This window comes from Panulirus ornatus, chromosome 50 (genome assembly GCF_036320965.1).
Source record: "Panulirus ornatus isolate Po-2019 chromosome 50, ASM3632096v1, whole genome shotgun sequence".
Classification (NCBI taxonomy): domain Eukaryota; kingdom Metazoa; phylum Arthropoda; class Malacostraca; order Decapoda; family Palinuridae; genus Panulirus; species Panulirus ornatus.
The window spans coordinates 20,772,165-20,785,959 of NC_092273.1; the positions used below are offsets into that span (position 1 = coordinate 20,772,165).

Genomic DNA, 13,795 nt, shown 5'->3' on the forward strand with positions numbered 1-13,795 from the left:
CACATTGTCCTCAAACATCTCATTTCCAGCACATCCATCCTCCTGCGCACAACTCTATCCATAGCCCACGCCTCGCAACCATACAACATTGTTGGAACCACTATATATATATATATTTATTATATGATCATTTTGCTTTGTCGCTGTCTCCCGCGTTTGCGAGGTAGCGCAAGGAAACAGACGAAAGAAATGGCCCAACCCACCCCGATACACATGTACATACATACACCTCCACACACGCAAATATACATACCCATACATCTCAATGTACACATATATATACACACACAGACACATACATATATACACATGCACACAATTCACACTGTCTGCCTTTATTCATTCCCATCGCCACCTCGCCACACATGCAATAACATCCCCCTCCCCCCTCATGTGTGCGAGGTAGCGCTAGGAAAAAACAACAAAGGCCCCATTCGTTCACACTCAGTCTCTAGTTGCCATGCAATAATGCCCGAAACCATAGCTCCCTTTCCACATCCAGACCCCACAGAACTTTCATTGGTTTGACCCAGACGCTACACATGCCCTGATTAAATCCATTGACAGCACGTCGACCCCGGCATACCACATCGATCCAATTCACTCTATTCCTTGCCCGCCTTTCACCCTCCAACATGTTCAGGCCCCGATCACTCAAAATCTTTTTCACTCCATCTTCCCACCTCCAATTTGGTCTCCCACTTCTGGTTCCCTCCACCTCCGACACATATATCCTCTTGGTCAATCTTTCCCCACTCTCTCTCTCTCTCTCTCTCTCTCTCTCTCTATATATATATATATATATATATATATATATATATATATATATATATATATATATATATATATATATATATATATATATATATATATATATATATATATATATATATATATATATATATATTGGGAGGTAAGTTTGAATGGAAAAAAACTGGCGGAAGTAAAGTTTTTTAGATATCTGGGAGTGGATCTGGCAGAGGATGGAACCATGGAAGCGGAAGTGGATCATAGGGTGGGGGAGGGGGCGAAAATCCTGGGAGCCTTGAAGAATGTGTGGAAGTCGAGAACATTATCTCGGAAAGCAAAAATGGGTATGTTTGAAGGAATAGTGGTTCCAACAATGTTGTATGGTTGCGAGGCGTGGGCTATGGATAGAGTTGTGCGCAGGAGGATGGATGTGCTGGAAATGAGATGTTTGAGGACAATGTGTGGTGTGAGGTGGTTTGATCGAGTGAGTAATAATAGGGTAAGAGAGATGTGTGGAAATAAAAAGAGCGTGGTTGAGAGAGCAGAAGAGGGTGTTTTGAAATGGTTTGGGCACATAGAGAGAATGAGTGAGGAAAGATTGACCAAGAGGATGTATGTGTCGGAGGTGGAGGGAACGAGAAGTGGGAGACCAAATTGGAGGTGGAAAGATGGAGTGAAAAAGATTTTGTGTGATCGGGGCCTGAACATGCAGGAGGGTGAAAGGAGGGCAAGGAATAGAGTGAATTGGAGCGATGTGGTATACCGGGGTTGACGTGCTGTCAGTGGATTGAATCAAGACATGTGAAGCGTCTGGGGTAAATCATGGAAAGCTGTGTAGGTATGTATATTTGCGTGTGTGGACGTATGTATATACATGTGTATGGGGGTGGGTTGGGCCATTTCTTTCGTCTGTTTCCTTGCGCTACCTCGCAAACGCGGGAGACAGCGACAAAGCAAAAAAAAAAAAAGAAATTATATATATATATATATATATATATATATATATATATATATATATATATATATATATATATATATATATATATATCCCTGGGGATGGGGGGGAAAGAATACTTCCCACGTATTCCCTGCGTGTCGTAGAAGGCGACTAAAAGGGAAGGGAGCGGGGGGCTGGAAATCCTCCCCTATCGGTTTTTTTTTTTTTCAAAAGAAGGAACAGAGAAGGGGGCCAGGAGAAGATATTCCCTCAAAGGCCCAGTCCTCTGTTCTTAACGCTACCTCGCTATCGCGGGAAATGGCGAATAGTATGAAAAAAAAAGATATATATATATATATATATATATATATATATATATATATATATATATATATATATATATTTCATTATACTTTGTCGCTGTCTCCCGCGTTAGCGAGGTAGCGCAAAGAAGCAGACGAAAGAATGGCCCAGTCCACCCACATACACATGTATATACATACACGTCCACACACGCACATATACATACCTATATATCTCAACGCATACATATATATATATATATATACATACACACACAGACATATACATATATACACATATACATAATTCATACTGTCTGCCCTTGTTCATTCCCGTCGCCACCCCGCCACACATGAAATGACAACCCCATCCCCCCGAATGTGCACGAGTCTCTAGCTGTCATGTATAATGCACCGAAACCATAGCTCCCTTTCCACATCCAGGCCCCACCAAACTTTTCCTGGTTTACCCCAGACGTTTCACATACTCTGGTTCAATCCATTGGCAGCACGTCGACCCCGGTATACCATATCGTTCCAATTCACTTTATTCCTTACAGGCCTTTCACCCTCCGGTATGTTCAAGCCCCGATCACTCAAGATCTTTTTCACTCCATCTTTCCACTTCCAATTTGGTCTCCCACTTCTCCTCGTTTCCTCCACCTCTGACACATATATCCTCTCCATGTGACCAAACCATTTCAAAATACCCTCTTCTACTCTCTCAACCACACACTTTTTATTACCAGACATCTCTCTTACCCTTTCCTTACTTAATCGATCAAACCACCTCACACCACATATTGCCCTCAAACATCTCATTTCCAGCACATCCACCCTCCTCCGCACAACTCTGTCTATAGCCCACGCCTTGCAACCATATAACATTGTTGGAACCACTAATCCTTCAAACATACCCATTTTTGCTTTCCAAGATAACGTTCTCGACTTCCACACAACTTTCGATGCTCCCAGAACTTTCTCCCCCTCCCCAACTCTATTTTCACTTCCGCTTCCATGGTTCCATCCGCTGCCAGATCCACTACCAGATATCTAAAACACTTCACTTCCTCCAGTTTTTCTCCAATCAAACTTACCTCCCAGATGACTTGTCCCTCAACCCTACTGTGCCTAATAACCTTGCTCTAATTCACATTTATTCTCAGCTTTCTTCTTTCACACACTTTACTAAACTCAGTCACCAGCTTCTGCAGTTTCTCACCCGAATCAGCCACCAGCGCTGTATCATCAGCGAACCACAACTGACTCACTTCCCAAGCACTCTCATCCACAACAGGCTGCATACTTGACCTTCTTTCCAAAATTCTTGCATTAACCTCCCTACCGACCCCATCCATCAACAAATCTAACATCCATAGAGATATCAAGCACCCCTGCCGGAAACCAACATTCACTGAGAATCAATCCCTTTCCTTTCTCTCTACACGTACACATGCCTTATATCCTCGATAAAAACTCTTCACTGCTTCTAACAACTTGCCCCCCACACCATATATTCTTAATTCCTTCCACAGAGCATCTCTATCAACTCTATCGTATGCTTTCTCCATATATATATATATATATATATATATATATATATATATATATATATATATATATATATATATATATATATATATATATTATATTATTATCATTATTATTTTGCCTAGTCGCTGTCTTCCGCGTTTGCGAGGTAGCGCAAGGAAACAGACGAAAAAATGGCCCAACCCACCCACATACATGTATATACATACACATCCACACCCACAAATGTACATACCTATACAATTCAATGCATACATATATTTACACACACAGACATATACATATATACACATGTACATAATTCATACTGTCTGCCTTTATTCATTCCCATCGCCACCCTGCCACACATGAAATACCAGCCCACTCCCCCCTAGCGTGCGCGAGGTATCGCTAGGAAAACAACAAAGACAACATGCATTCACACTCAGCCTCTAGCTGTCATGTAATAATGCAACGAAACCACAGTTTCCTTTCCACATCCAAGCCCCATAGAACTTTCTTTGGTTTACCCCAGACGCTTTACATGCCCTGGTTCAATCCATTGACAGCAGGTCGACCCCACTATACCACATCGTTCCGATTCACTTTATTCCTTGCACGCCTTTCACCCTCCTGCATGTTCAGGCCCCGATCACTAAAAATCTTTTTCACTCCATCTTTCCACCTCCAATTTGGTCTTCCACTTCTCGTTCCCTCAACCTCAGACACATATATCCTCTTGGGCAATCTTTCCTCACTCTTTCCCTCCAAATGGCCAAACCATTTCAAAACACCCTCTTCTGGTCTCTCAACTACATTCTTTTTATTACCACACATCTCTCTTACCCTATTATTACTTACTCGATCAAACCACCTCACACCACATATTGTGCGCAAACATCTCATTTCCAGCAGCGGATGTAACCATGAACCCGGAAGTGAATCATAGGGTGGGGGAGGAGGCGAAAATTCTGGGAGCCTTGAAGAATGTTTGGAAGTCGAGAACATTATCTCGGAAAGCAAAAATGGGTATGTTTGAAGGAAAAGTGGTTCCAACAATGTTGTTTGGTTGCGAGGCGTGGGCTATGGATAGAGTTGTGCGCAGGAGGGTGGATGTGCTGGAAATGAGATGTTTGAGGACAATATGTGGTGTGAGGTGGTTTGATCGAGTAAGTAATGTAAGGGTGAGAGAGATGTGTGGAAATAAAAAGAGTGTGGCTGAGAGAGCAGAAGAGGGTGTTTTGAAATGGTTTGGTCACATGGAGAGAATGAGTGGGGAAAGATTGACCAAGAGGATATATGTGTCAGAGGTCGAGGGAACGAGGAGAAGTGGGAGACCAAATTGGAAGTGGAAAGATGGAGTGAAAAAGATTTTGAGTGATCGGGGCCTGAACATGCAGGAGGGTGAAAGGCGTGCAAGGAATAAAGTGAATCGGAACGATGTGGTATAGTGGGGTCGACCTGCTGTCAATGGATTGAACCAGGGCATGTGAAGCGTCTGGGGTAAACCACGCAAAGTGTGTGGGGCCTGGATGTGGAAAGGGAGCTGTGGTTTCGGTGCATTATTACACGGCAGCTAGAGACTGAGTGTGAACGAATGGGGCCTTTGGTGTCTTTCCTAGCGCTACCTGGCACACATGAGGGGGGAGGGGGTTGTTATTCCATATGTGGCGAGGTGGCGATGCGAACAAATAAAGGCAGACAGTATGAATTATGAGCATGTGTATATATGTATATGTCTGCGTGTATATATATATATATGTGTACATTGAGATGTATAGGTATGTATATTTGCGTGTGTGGACGTGTATGTATATAATGTGTATGTGGGCGGGTTGGGCCATTCTTTCGTCTGTTTCCTTGCGCTACCTCGCTAACGCGGGAGACAGCGACAAAGCAGAATAGATAGAAATAATAAATATATATATATATATATATATATATATATATATATATATATATATATATATATATATATTTTTATTTATATTTTATTAACGCGTAATCCAATAACGCTCTGTTGTCATCTCTCCTACTTACATACGTATACTTATGTATATCTCGTTTTTTAAACCAGGTATTCCCAATCACCAGTTCTTTTTCAGCACATAAATCTACAAGCTCTTCACCATTTCCATTTACAACACTGAACACCCCATGCATACCAATTATTCCCTCAACTGCCACATTACTCACCTTTGCATTCAAATCACCCAAGACTGTAACCCGGTCTTATGCATCAAAACCACAACACACTCATTCAGGTGCTCCCAAAACACTTGCCTCTCATGATCTTTCTTCTCATGCCCAGGTGGATATGCACCAATAATCACCCATCTCTCTCCATCAACTTTCAGTTTTACCCATATCGATCTAGAATTTACTTTCTTACACTCTATCACATACTCCCACCACTCCTGTTTCAGGAGTAGTGCTACTCCTTCCCTTGCTCTCGTCCTCTCACTAATCCCTGACTTTACTCCCAAGACATTCCCAAACCACTCTTCCCGTTTACCCTTGAGCTTCTTTTCACTCAGAGCCAAAACATCCAGGTTCCTTTCTTCAAACATACTACCTATCTCTCCTTTTTTCTCATCATCGTTACATCCACACACATTTAGACACCCCAATCTGAGCGTTCGAGGAGGATGAGCACTCCCCGCGTGACTCATTCTGTTTCCTCTTTTAGAAAGTTAAAATGCAAGGAAAGGAGGGTTACTGGCCCCACGCTCCCGTCCCCTTTAGTCGCCTTCTACGACACGTGAGGAATGCGTGGGAAGTATTCTTTCTCCCCTCTCCCCAAGGATAGGGGAGAGAGAGAGACTTTTGGATGTTAATGTGCTGAGAGGTGCAACTGAAGGGATATCTGATCATTATCTTGTGGAGGCGAAGGTGAAGATTTGTAGTTTTCAGAAAAGAAGAGAGAATGTTCGGGTGAAGAGAGTGGTGAGAGCAAGTGAGCTTGGGAAGGAGACTGAGTACATAATGGAAAAAGGTGAGAACAAAGGAGGTAAGGGGAGTGGGGGAGGAATGGGATGTAATTAGGGAAGCAGTGATAGCTTGCGCAAAAGATGCTTGTGGTATGAGAAGCGTGGGAGGTGGGTTGATTAGAAAGGTAGTGAGTGGTGGGATGAGGAAGTAAGATTATTAGTGAAAGAGAAGAGAGAGGCATTTGGATGATTTTTGCAGGGAAAAAATGCAAATGAGTGGGAGATGTATAAAAGAAAGAGGCAGGAAGTCAAGAGAAAGGTGCAAGAGGTGAAAAAGAGGGCAAATGAGAGTTGGGGTGAGAGAGTATCATTAGATTTTAGGGAGAATAAAAGGATGTTTTGGAAGGAGGTAAATAAAGTGCGTAAGACAATGGAGCAAATGGAAACTTCAGTGAAGGGGGCTAATGGAGAGGTGATAACAAGTAATGGTGATGTGAGAAGGAGATGGAGTGAGTATTTTGAAGGTTTGTTGAATGTGTTTGATGATAGAGTGGCAGATATAGGGTGTTTTGGTCGAGGTGGTGTGCAAGTGAGAGGGTTAGGGACAATGATTTGGTAAACAGAGAAGAGGTAGTAAAAGCCTTGCGGAAGATGAAAGCCGGCAAGGCAGCAGGTTTAGATGGTATTGCAGTGGAATTTATCAAAAAAGGGGGTGACTGTATTGTTGACTGGTTGGTAAGGTTATTTAATGTATGTATGACTCATGTTGAGGTGCCTGAGGATTGGTGGAATGCTTGCATAGTGCCATTGTAAGAAAGGAAAGGGGATAAGAGTGAGTACTCAAATTACAGAGGTATAAGTTTGTTGAGTATTCCTGGTAAATCATATGTGAGGGTATTGATTTAGTGGGTGAAGGCATGTACAGAGCATCGGATTGGGGAAGAGCAATGTGGTTTCAGAAGTGGTAGAGGATGTGTAGATCAGGTGTTTGCTTTGAAGAATGTATGTGAGAAATACTTAGAAAAGCAAATGGATTTGTATGTAGCAATTATTGGAGAAGGCATTGATAGAGTTGATAGAGATGCTCTGTGGAAGGTATTAAGAATATATGGTGTGAGAGGAAAGTTGTTAGAAGCAGTGAAAAGTTTTTATTGAGGATGTAAGGCATGTGCACGTGTAGGAAGAGAGGAAAGTGATTGGTTCTCAGTGAATGTAGGTTTGCGGCAGGGATGTGTGATGTCTCCATGGTTGTTTAATTTGTTTATGGATGGGGTTGTTAGGGAGGTGAATGCAATAGTTTTGGAAAGAGAGGCAAGTATGCAGTGTGCTGTGGATGAAAGAGCTTGGGAAGTGAGTCAGTTGGTGTTCGCTGATGATATGTAAGACTCACGCATACTACCATTAATTTTTCATTAACTATTTGTTATTATCATTTTACTGTGAGTTACATAGAGTTAGATGCATGTTCCCACGGGCCCACTGTTCCCACGGGCTACTGTTACTCAGAATGTTTGAACACATAAGAGCTGACCTGTTATTTGAACACGTTGTTGAATGGGTGTTGACGGACTCCCATATAACTCCTGTCAGTGTGACCCGAGGGGACACACTGGCCAGCATCGTCACACTGTTCACTAGGGTGTGTCGTGGTGTGTCACAAGACTATATCCCAGAGTACTACAGATGTATGTACATATTCTTTTGTAATAAATCTACAAAGGCCGCCTGATCTTCATTGACTACCATCCACGAAGAAGACCTGTATTCATTCCTGACAACTCAACCTTACAAAATAACCTTACCAACCAGTCAACAATACAGTCACCCCCTTTTTCAATAAATTCCACTGCAATACCATCCAAACTGCTGCCTTGCCGGCTTTCATCTTCCGTGAAGCTTTTACTACCTCCTCTCTATTTACCAAATCATTTCCCCTAACCCTCTCACTTTGCACACCACCTCGACCAAAACACCCTATATCTGCCACTCTATCATCAAACACATTCAACAAACCTTCAACATACTCACTCCATCTCCTTCTCACATCACTACTACTTGTTATCACCTCCCCATTAGCCCCCTTCACTGAAGTTCCCATTTGCTCCCTTGTCTTACGCACTTTATTTACCTCCTTCCAAAACACCTTTTTATTCTCCCTGAAATTTAATGATACTCTCTCACCCCAACTCTCATTTGCCCTCTTTTTCACCTCTTGCACCTTTCTCTTGACCTCCCGCCTCTTTCTTTTATACCTCTCCCACTCATTTGCATTTTTTCCCTGCAAAAATCGTCCAAATGCCTCTCTTCTCTTTCACTAATAATCTTACTTCTTCATCCCACCACTCACTACCTTTTCTAATCAACCCACCTCCCACGCTTCTCATGCCACAAGCATCTTTTGCGCAAGCCATCACTGCTTCCCTAAATACATCCCATTCCTCCCCCACTCCCCTTACCTCCTTTGTTCTCACCTTTTTGCATTCTGTACTCAGTCTCTCCTAGTACTTCCTAACACAAGACTCCTTCCCAAGCTCACTTACTCTCACCACTCTCTTCACCCCAACATTCTCTCTTCTTGTCTGAAAACCCCCACAAATCTTCACCTTCGCTTCCACAAGATAATGATCAGACATCCCTCCAGTTGCACCTCTCAGCACATTAACATCCAAAAGTCTCTCTTTCGTATGTCTATCAATTAACACGTAATCCAATAACGCTCTCTGGCCATCTCTCCTACTTACATACGTATAGTAGGGAGAGGGATTAAAAGAAACATAAGTGGCGCCAAGCTATTGTTATTGTTCCAACAGTACAGAATTGCACCTTAATCTTGTGCATCATGACAAGTCCTTTTAAAAGAAATATGATATAATTGCCTGCTACAAAAGCAACAAATAATACAAATATGTCATATAATGAAAATATAATTTCCATATAAACTGAAATGATTATCATTACATCTGGAACATATCTTGAAATCTCAGAGAAATTGGAGAACAAAAATTTTTTGTTATTGACGTTTTCAGATTCTCTTTAAGAAATGAGAATGTGATTAGGTTTGTCCTGATTTTTTTCAGCTCTTCAAAGAATTGAAATGCAATATGGTTTAAATGCAGTTCTTTATTGTAGGGCTACAAAATTAATATTTTATATTGTGACATACGCACATGAAAGAAATGATCTACACCTCAGTAAGTAATCTTCATGCATTTCTTCAGGTGACTGCATGCTGCTGCCTTTTTCTTGCTGGTAAGGTAGAGGAAACACCCAAGAAATGCAGAGACATAATGAAGACTGCCAAAAGCCTTATGGATGAAGTGACGTGAGCTGAGTTTGGCACTGATGCACGTGAGGAGGTAAGATAACTTGGATTTAGTACCTTATTGGAGATGTCAGATAAAGCCAGGGTAGGCCTCACACTACTGTTAAGTTGTTATGAGTGCCCTCAGCCAATAGAGCACTGATTGGCACCACTTTCACTGAAGAGGCGCTGATCCACGTGAGGAGGTAAGATAACTTGGATTTAGTGCCTTATTGGAGATGTCAGATAAAGCCAGGGTAAGCCTCACACTACTCCTAAGTTGTTATAAGTGTCTTTAGCCATTATAGCACTGATTGGCACCACTTTCACTGCTGTCACCTCCTGCCACCTAGACCTCTCATTACCAAGTGGGAGTCTGGCAGCCCAGGTGCATCAAGCCCACCCAGGTTTGAACAAACCAATGCTAGAACAGCTGTATCCCCTCTTTTAAGAAAATCTTCAGTAGATAATAGACTGCACCCCTAGTTTTTGTATAGGCTGTTTAGTACACCATTACTTTATTTATTTATTTATTTTGCTTTGTTGCTGTCTCCCGCGTTAGCGAGGTAGCACAAGGAAACAGACAAAAGAATGGCCCGACCCACCCACATACACATGTATATACATACACGTCACCACACGCAAATATACATACCTATACATCTCAACGTATACATATATATACACACACAGACATATACATGTATACACATGTACGTAATTCATACTGTCTGCCTGCCTTTATTCATTCCCATCGCCACCCCGCCACACATGAAATAACAACCCCTTCCCCTCTCATGTGCACGAGGTAGCGCTGGGAAAAGACAACAAAGGCCACACTAGTTCACACTCAGTCTCTACCTGTCTTGTAATAATGCACCGAAACCACAGTTCCCTTTCCACATCCAGGCCCCACACCACTTTCCATGGATTGCCCCAGACACTTCACATTCCCTGGTTCAATCCATTGACAGCACGTCAACCCTGGTATACCACATGGTTCCAATTCACTCTATTCCTTGCACGCCTTTCACCCTCCTGCATGTTCAGGCCCCGGTCACTCAAAATCTTTTTCACTCCATCTTTCCACCTAAATTTTGGTCTCCCACTTCTCCTCGTTCCCTTCACCTCTGTCACATATATCCTCTTGGTCAATCTTTCTTCACTCATTCTCTCCATGTGACCAAACCATTTCAAAACACCCTTTGCTCTCTCAACCACACTCTTTTTATTACCACACATCTCTCTTACCCTATTATTACTTACTCGATCAAACCACCTCACACCACATATTGTCCTCAAACATCTCATTTCCAGCACATCCACCCTCTTGCGCACAACTCTATCCATAGCCCATGCCTCGCAGCCATATAACATGGTTGGAACCACTATTCCTTCAGACATACCCATTTTTGCTTTCCGAGATAATGTTCTCGACTTCCACACATTCTTCAATGCTCCCAGAACTTTCGCCCCCTCCCCTACCTTATGATTCACTTCCGCTTCCATGGTTCCATCCGCTGCCAGATCCACTCCCAGATATCTAAAACACTTTACTTCCTCCAGTTTTTCTCCATTCAAACTTACCTCTCAGTTGACTTGACCCTCAACCCTACTGTACCTAATAACCTTGCTCTTATTCACATTTACTCTTAACTTTCTTCTTTCACACACTTTACCAAACTCAGTCACCAGCTTCTGCAGTTCTCACATGAATCAGCCACCAGCGCTGTATCATCACGAACAACAACTGACTCACTTCCCAAGCTCTCTCATCCACAACAGACTTCATACTTGCCCCTCTTTCCAAAACTCTTGCATTCACCTCCCTAACAACCCCGTCCATAAACAAATTAAACAACCATGGAGACATCACACACCCCTGCCGCAAGCCTACATTCACTGAGAACCAGTCACTTTCCTCTCTTCCTACACGTACACATGCCTTACATCCTCGATAAAAACTTTTCACTGCTTCTAACAACTTGCCTCCCACACCATATATTCTTAATACCTTCCACAGAGCACCTCTATCAACTCTATCATATGCCTTCTCCAGATCCATAAATGCTACATACAAATCCATTTGCTTTTCTAAGTATTTCTCACATACATTCTTCAAAGCAAACACCTGATCCACACATCCTCTACCACTTCTGAAACCACACTGCTCTTCCCCAATCTAATGCTCTGTACATGCCTTCACCCTCTCAATCAATACCCTCCCATATAATTTACCAGGAATACTCAACAAACTTATACCTCTGTAATTTGAGCACTCACTCTTATCCCCTTTGCCTTTGTACAATGGCACTATGCACGCATTCCGCCAATCCTCAGGCACCTCACCATGAGTCATACATACATTAAATAAACTTACCAGCCAGTCAACAATACAGTCACCCCCTTTTTTTAATAGATTCCACTGCAATACCATCCAAACCTGCTGCCTTGCCTGCTTTCATCTTCTGCAAAGCTTTTACTACCTCTTCTCTCTAATTTATTTAGTACTCAAAAAGTCAATGGTGTGAGTAGGATATTGAAGTAAGCTAGGGAGGTACGGTGATGTATTGCAGTTAATTGGTTTTGAAGGCAATGTAAAAAATGTATAATAGCTTTATTAGTTGTATAGTAGGTGTATTACATTGGTAATATTAAGTTGAATGAATGAATGATGTCAAAAATGTATGAAGTACTGGAAGTGGGTCTTTTTAAGATGATAATGTAGCGCATAAGATTTTTTATCAGTAATTGATTTAGATGTGTAGAGGAAGTGATTTTACGGTGGTATTGGGGTGTGTTTTTGAGAGTGTCTTAACAGATGGAGAAAGTATATGGAAGTGTTAATTGTTGTGAAAGATCCGAGTGATGGGTGATATTAGTGAGGGCTGTGTAAAATATGGGTTAAGATTTGGTTTGTGATGTAAAATTAGGTAAAATAGTTGTATTGAATGAAGATGAGCTTTTGAAATTTGACCTAAGTTAACATCCGTGGTGACAAGTGCCAAAATTGACATGTTTAATGAATGTTTATATATATTATTATTTTGCTTTGTCGCTGTCTCCTGCATTAGCGAGGTAGCGCAAGGAAACAGACGAAAGAATGGCCCAACCCACCCACATACACATGTATATATATACACGTCCACACACGCAAATATACATACCTCTACATCCCAACGTATACATGTATATACACACACAGACATATACATATATACACGTGTACATACTTCATACTGTCTGACTTTATTCATTTCCATCGCCACCTCGCCACACATGTAATAACAACCCCCTTCCCCCCTCGTGTGTGAGGTAGTGCTAGGAAAGACAACAAAGGCCCCATTCGTTCACACTCAGTCTCTAGCTGTCATGTAATAGTGCACTGAAACCACAGCTCCCTCTCCACAGCCAGGCCCAACAGAACTTTCAATGCTTTACCCCAGACGCTTCACATGCCCTGGTTCAATCCACTGACAGCACATCGGCCCCGGTATACCACATCGTTCCAATTCACTCTATTCCTTGCACGCCTTTCACCCTCCTGCATGCTCAGGCCCCAATCACTCAAAATCTTTTTTACTCCATCTTTCCACCTCCAATTTGGTCTCCCACTTCTCCTCGTTCCCTCCACCTCTGACACATTATTCTCTTGGTCAATCTTTCCTCTCTCATTCTCTCCATGTGACCAAACCATTTCCAAACACCCTTTTCTGCTCTCTCAACCACACTTTTTATTTCCACACATCTCTCTTACCCTTACATTACTTACTCGATCAAACCACCTCTCCACATATTGTCCTTAAACATCTCATTTCCAGCACATCCACCCTCTTGCGCACAACTCTTATCCATAGCCCACGCCTCGCAACCATACAACATTGTTGGAACCACTATTCCTTCAAATATACCCATTTTTGATTTCCGAGATAATGTTTTCGACTTCCACACACTCTTCAACGCTCCCAGAATTTTTGCTCCCTCCCCCACCCTATGATTCACTTCCGCTTCCATGGTTCCATCCGCTGCCAAATCCACTCCCATA

At 42.2% G+C, this 13,795-nt stretch overlaps 1 protein-coding gene across 1 annotated transcript in view; it reads left to right on the plus strand.

Moving 5' to 3' along the window:
• Nucleotides 1-9,614: 9,614 nt before the first annotated feature.
• LOC139764647 (uncharacterized) overlaps nucleotides 9,615-13,795 on the plus strand; it is a 64,855-nt gene continuing 60,674 nt past the window's right edge. Inside the window, exon 1 of the transcript XR_011716437.1 lies at nucleotides 9,615-9,805. The gene's annotated coding sequence lies outside the window, so the exon portion shown is untranslated. The remainder of the gene's footprint in view (nucleotides 9,806-13,795) is intronic.